This window comes from Rutilus rutilus (assembly GCF_951802725.1).
Source record: "Rutilus rutilus genome assembly, chromosome: 14".
Taxonomy (NCBI): domain Eukaryota; kingdom Metazoa; phylum Chordata; class Actinopteri; order Cypriniformes; family Leuciscidae; genus Rutilus; species Rutilus rutilus.
In genome coordinates this window covers 1520001-1527161 of record NC_140219.1, presented here as the reverse complement: position 1 = coordinate 1527161, position 7161 = coordinate 1520001, and the positions used below count along the sequence as shown (strand labels likewise).

The following is a 7161-nucleotide window of genomic DNA, read 5'->3' as shown; positions in this document are numbered from 1 at the left end:
GGGATAAATGGTGTAGGAGGAGTGGTGGAGGAGGAGGGTGGAAGAGGAGGAGGAGTGGAAGAGGAGGAGGGTGGAAGAGGAGGAGGAGGAGGAGGGTGGAAGAGGAGGAGGAGTGGTGGAAGAGGAGGGTGGAAGAGGAGGAGGAGGGTGGAGGGTGGAAGAGGAGGAGGAGGGTGGAGGAGGAGGAGGAGGAGGAGGGAGGAGGGAGGAGGAGTGGTGGAGGAGGAGGGTGGAAGAGGAGGAGGAGGAGGGTGGAAGAGGAGGAGGAGTGGTGGAGGAGGGTGGAAGAGGAGGGTGGAGGAGGAGGAGGAGGAGGGAGGAGGGAGGAGGAGTGGTGGAGGAGGGTGGAAGAGGAGGAGTGGTGGAGGAGGGAGGAGGGAGGAGTGGTGGAGGAGGGTGGAAGAGGAGGAGGAGTGGAAGAGGAGGAGGGTGGAAGAGGAGGAGGAGGAGGAGGGTGGAAGAGGAGGAGGAGTGGTGGAAGAGGAGGGTGGAAGAGGAGGAGGAGGGTGGAGGGTGGAAGAGGAGGAGGAGGGTGGAGGAGGAGGAGGAGGAGGAGGGAGGAGGGAGGAGGAGTGGTGGAGGAGGAGGGTGGAAGAGGAGGAGGAGGAGGGTGGAAGAGGAGGAGGAGTGGTGGAGGAGGGTGGAAGAGGAGGGTGGAGGGTGGAGGAGGAGGAGGAGGAGGGAGGAGGGAGGAGGAGTGGTGGAGGAGGGTGGAAGAGGAGGAGTGGTGGAGGAGGGTGGAGGAGGGTGGAGGAGGAGGAGTGGTGGAGGAGGGTGGATGAGGGTGGAGGAGGAGGAGTGGTGGAGGGTGGAGGAGGAGGAGGAGGGAGGAGGAGTGGTGGAGGAGGGTGGAAGAGGAGGGTGGAGGAGGAGGAGGGAGGAGGAGGGAGGAGGAGTGGTGGAGGAGGGTGGAAGAGGATGTGTGTGTGTGTGTGTGTGTGTGTGTGTGTGAGAGTGTAAGTGTGTGTTGACTCTTGTCAGTAGCTCGTTCACCCTGAACTCTGTGTGTGTTTTGACTGCGGCGGCTCAGATTATAGTGTGGAGACGAAACGCTTGAGTTTCTCAACCGCCGCTGATCTGCATCGACACACACTCACAGATCGGCTCACACACCTGTTACTGTTATCCTCACATGTAACGGGTCGGGTCTCACACTGCGAAGACTGAGTAAAGAGCCTGTAGTGTTTACAGTGGATGCAGGATATCCCACACATGCTTGATCTGCAGAGGTCACATGTTCACAGCTCGACCACTGAGATTCGTCAACTTAAATATACAGACTTACTGGACTCACACATATTTGACCCAAACCAGTGACCGATCCCAGTGAGCGATTCCAGTGACCGAACCCAGTGACCGATCCCAGTGACCGAACCCAGTGACCGATCCCAGTGACCGATCCCAGTGAGCGATTCCAGTGACCGATCCCAGTGACCGAACCCAGTGACCGATCCCAGTGATCCGTCTCTCTTAAAGGGATGGTTCGGAGTAAAATCAACCTAGGGTCCTTTACACCATGACCTCGAGCCAAACACAGCCAAACAGGAATATTAGTGCATTCCTGGACCTGGGCGTCGTTACATTACATCCTTATGCATTGCTTTCTTCCAGGACTTTTACATGCTTTTCCCAAACCCCTGAAGTGACGTCGGTGTCCGGGTTAGCGGTAGCATTAGCCGTCAGGCAAGTGTTATTTAAATATAAACTCCTGATGTACTTACAAACTTTCCAATGCCTCGTTTTATGAGTACAGAACCTATGTGTGCTACTGTAGAAGTTTGGTGCCATCAGAGGTGGACAGTAACAAAGTACATTTACTTGAGTAGGCTACTGTACTTAAGTACACTTTTTAAGAATCTGTACTTTACTTGAGTATTATTTTCTCTGAAACTTTTTACTTTAACTTCACTATATTTGAAAGACAAATATCGTTCTTTTTACTCTACTACATTTGTGTCAAGGTCCTCGAGTAGAGAGTAGTAACGTCAGTCAGGGGATGATTGTGGTTGCAGGGGTTGCATTTTGGTTGGAAATGAAAGTTGGGTTGACGTCAGAATCCGACGTTGGAGATTAACGTCAATCTGACATTGGATTCTAACATCAACCTGATTTTCATTTTCACCGTTGGGTTTGGTCTCCTAAATGCGAATTTTGTCATTGTTTTGGAGCACACTAGCTTATAGATAACAGTAAGGCTGACATATTCATACTAAAAGCCAAACAACTTTATATAGGGCACTCTTTGAGGGAACAGCCATTTGGGTGTCCGAAACCATTGTGGACGTTATTGAGCGACTTATTCAATCTCACATTCAATCCCACTGGAACTGTGTTCTGGAGATACATGTGATATTGATATGAGGGCAGGCGTAGATTCAGATCATCGAGGTCATGGTGCAAAGGACCCTAGGTTGATTTTACTCCGAACCATCCCTTTAAATACATCAGCATGAAGTACCTTTCAAAAGCTTGCAGAGAAACACATCAAATCACCGTTATTCCATTAACTGTAGAGATAATACCATCACAGCAGCTGTAATGGACACTCTCTCTCTCTCACACACACACACACACACACACACTCGCACACACACACACACACACACACACACACACACACACACACACACACACACACACACACACACACACACACACACACACACTCACACACACACACACACACACACACACACTCACTCTGTGTGTCTGGAGAGAAGACGAGAGACACTGTCAGTCTGTCTGTCTAAACACTCCGGCCGTTAAGGTTTAATACTCTTTGCATTAATTTGCATTGATGATGTCATGATGAGACGCTTCACCTCTTACAGTGAGAAAACATGGAGGAAAACAACAACATACATCAGTTCTCTCTCTCTTTCATCTCCAGGTGTTTGTGTCTCACGTGTCTCTCTGTATCGTGTGTGTGTGTGTGTGTGTGTGTGTGTGTGTGAGTCACCGTCAGCAGGCTGTGTAATGGAGGAAAAGAGCTGCTTTTACTGTAAAATAATGAGACACAAATATAGAGGCATTCACCGGCTTAACCAGGTGACCATTAAACACACACACACACACACACACACACACACACACACACACACACACACACACACACACACACACACACACACACACACAGGTCAGATCTGGCAGCAGAAGCTCGAGCTGAAGGACGACTGTACGGTTACACTGACGGACTCTCACCTGATGAAACCATCATTCAGTTCTCCGCATTTATCCTCGGCTCTGAATATTATGGTTCTCAATGCAAATTACTCGTGTTGCTCTTCATTTGTCAGTCACTTTGGATAAAAGTGTTTGCTAAAAAAATGAATAAATGCAAATGGAAAATCTGAGTACAGTTTGAGTCATTAGGTCATTATTCACATACAGAGATGAGGGGTCAGAACACTGTTGACCTTTGACCTTTACACTCCAGAGGTCAGCGTGACGACACAGACCCTGTCAAACATTCATGAGAGACGCGCGTGTTTTGCACTGATTCACACACACACACACACACACACACACACACACATGAAGGTTTCAGGAGAAAACAAGAGAAAATCGCTCTCTACTCTTGACTGAATAACTTTAGTAGTTTTAATAAGAATCAATGTAGATTTACTGTAATTCATAGAATGTTAACTCGAGGTTTAATGACTGTTTTGTCGACTGATTGTTTAATGCAATACTGTTTTAAATTGTGCAAATAGAGAAATCCATAGGCTTGTTCCAGTCTGGATATTCTCAAAACTGGAAGATCGTACACCAAATCTCAATGTAAATGCTTGTAATTCATAAATGCTTTGAATACAGTCCTAAAGTCTCTTTTTAAAGAAGAGAAAACAATAAAAAAAATGTAAAGCGAATGTACTGAACCAAACTTTTTTTTTTTTTTTTTTTTACAAAATCTGTATTTTACAAAATAATTTGGACTCTAAAATTTCTAGAAAATCAAAGCTGTTTGTCCAAGTGTTCCAAATGTGAAGTTGATATCACAAAAAATTGAGCCGGTAAGTGGTTTTAAAGTACGGTTTCCATGGCTTACGAATGATACCTAATTTCTGATTATTACTAAAATATGTGATGGGGAAATGGCAATAAAAAAGCCACTAGGGTAGAGTGGGGGAAAACGCCCCCCTTAAGGAAAATGTGACATTACAGTGAAACAAAACATAAATGTGACTAGAATTGCCATCCCGGTTTTGAGTGACTATGGCAGGAGTTATTCACCAAATATTAAAATTGCTCAGCCTTCATAATTAATTAGTATTTCCTCTGAAAATATTTTTGTACAAAGGGGGCGTTTTGCCCCATCGGTGGGGTAAAACGGCCCAAGGTGGGGTAAAATGCCCCCTTTCTTACCAACCAGTTTGCTTCATAGATCAACAGCAAAATTAACAGACAATAGTTTTTAATCTCTAAAGGTAAAAGGCAAGTAATGTATCAACATGTATATATATTAATATTTATTGAGGTAATTTTTTCATGTTTTGTTCAAATATTTTGATTTTACCACCTAGTTATACTGCATTAAGTGTAAAACAAAGGATTTGATAGACAGAAATATTTTATTATAGGGGGGGGGGGGGGGGGGCGTTTTACCCCTCAGCGTAGGGGGCGTTTTACCCCACAAGCTATGAGTTTCTTAAAATAATGTTTAATTTTTAAAATATAATTATATTCCTTTTAAATAATATATGATCTCAAACTACAGACTTCACTATTCATCTATCATACATCACTGTGATATCCTGCAGAACAATATTCTCTTAAACACTTATTTACTAATATCTGAAAATTATAGCATTTACCATATAATCCTCTTCTCTTCAAATGTGTCGCTGGTGCCAGCTTCTCCATGGAGATTTGTATATCCCCGTTATCAACGTAGTGCATAGCAACAGTAAAAACCTATATTGACTACTTTTAGTGGTTATTTTGGGAAAAACAGGTGGGGGGCGTTTTACCCCAGGGGGGCGTTTTCCCCCACTCTACCCTATAATTTTTAAATAAGTTTAGTAAATAATATGAATAAAAATGTATAGGCTAAATAACTAATTTGTATGAAAATATTTTTTCTTTGTAACTTTATGTACTTTATTGTAAATATTATGTATAATATTATTATATATTTATGTACTTTATTGTAAATATATTGGTAACACATTAGTTAGCAAGAACTAATAATAGACTACACATGTACAGCATTTATTAATTGTCTTTGTTGATGTTAATTTCAACATTTACTAATACTTTATTAAAATCTTGTTAACATTAATTAATGCACTTTGAACTAACATGAACAAACAATGAACAGCTGTATTTTTTATTACAGTAACTAACGTTAACAAAGATGAACAAAAAATGTATTGCTCATTATTAGTTAATGTTAGTTTATACATTAACTAATGCTAAAAATGAACCTTATTGTAATGTTTCACCAAGTTATTATACGTGTTTATAAATATATTTGTAAATAACTATGTTTGTATTGACGTCCGCCTGCGTATGTTTAACAGAACTACATCTCCCGTCATCCTTTGCGCATGCGTCACGACCAATGGGCGGAGTCTCGTGCTCGCGAGTGTCGGTTTGCGGGAGGAGCTCAACAGAACAAACCGACACACAACCCGAGTGGAAAATGTGAACGGAAGACTCGGGATTGGAAATAACGACAGAAACCCGGTATAAGAGTGTTCATATGTGGATGAGACATGATCTCTGAGTGGACCTACGCGCTAAAGGTGAGATATTTATTAGATATTTATCCGAAGTTCCACTCAAGAGTCACCGCGTCTACACTGACGCGACGCGACACATTAGAACGCTCCCATCATGAACAACGCGACGCTTGCCGTGCCGACAGGAGCGTTCTGTTGTTTGATGCGTCGCGTCGCTCGCGTTTAGTCAGTCAGCTGGCAGTTTGAGTCGTTAAAATAACCGACGCTATGCAACCCAATGTTTTTAAAGAAGAAAATCAATGTCTAATGGAGGGAGACTGGGACCCGTGTAATGTGTGTGTGTGTGTGTGTGTGTTCAGAGTCTTTGTCACCCGGGACGGGCGGAGCTCGGGTTTGGTGTGTGTGTGTGACCCGTTACTGTAACGTTAAGATAGCTGGTTTCTGTCCGGTTCTGAACGGGTTTGTTTTGATGGGCGTTTAAAGATCTGTTCGGTTTGGCTCTGACAGCCGTTTACTATGGTGACCAAAGTTTCCGTTAAAAACAATAGCGACTACAGTATAATTATTCTACCACAGTAAAACCCTTGTGATTTACAAGAGATTGGATTGGAGGGTTACTTTAAAATGTATTCCGTATTACAGGAAATTACATCATAAAATGTAAAAAAAAAAAAGTATTTAGTAACGTAATCTAAACACCACGATATGAAAGTAATGTAATCGGATTACTTTTGGATTCCTTAGAGGTCACGTGTGTAAATACAGAATAGCTACTGTCTTCAAAAAGAAGGCTAAGACATTTGACTCCTCTTTTAATAGGAAGATCTCATATGATTTATTTATTATTTATTATGATTTATTAGCGTGGTGATTTAGGTTTTGGTGGTTTTATTATTTGGTGACAGTCTTGATTTGTTTTCTATTACAAGACTCTTGGCTGTGTGTCAAACCTAGTCAGCATTTTTGGGCCATCATAGTGTCTTTGTGAATCAATAAAATTTTTGGGCCATCATATTATGTTCTGGTGTAGGACATCAAATGTACGAGCTATATTCCAAGTCATCCTTGATATTCATAAAAGTTCTGCTGATTCACGAGTTTGATCCCTCGCTGTTTGAGTTGGCTCAATATTTGCATGTTTCAGCGGTTCGTTGCTCTTTTGAATGTTGGCCAGAATGCTTGAGGCATGTGTGATGAATCTTGAATATGAATATTACGAATATTGTTGCTCTGTTCACTCTTTCGTGTCGCTTTGGATAAAAGTGTGTGCTAAATCATAGGTATAAAGGTTCCTGGATAAACTTGCATGGATTTTATCCATGATTTATTGGTTGATAAAAAGTTAAGTATGATTGTGGACTGATGAAGTTGGACTGGAGAAAGTTTGTGGTGAAATTAAGTTTTAATGTTGTTTATGTGTCTATGTGGTGTTTTTAATACGCTTTAAGACAAAGCATGTGTAAATTCATAAGTC

General features: G+C 42.4%; 1 protein-coding gene across 1 annotated transcript in view; it reads left to right on the top strand.

Moving 5' to 3' along the window:
- The first annotated feature begins 5616 nt into the window (after nt 1-5616).
- The window catches only part of ankrd50 (ankyrin repeat domain 50), a 36604-nt gene continuing 35059 nt past the window's right edge, over nt 5617-7161 (top strand). The window contains exon 1 of the mRNA XM_084431062.1: nt 5617-5750. The gene's annotated coding sequence lies outside the window, so the exon portion shown is untranslated. The remainder of the gene's footprint in view (nt 5751-7161) is intronic.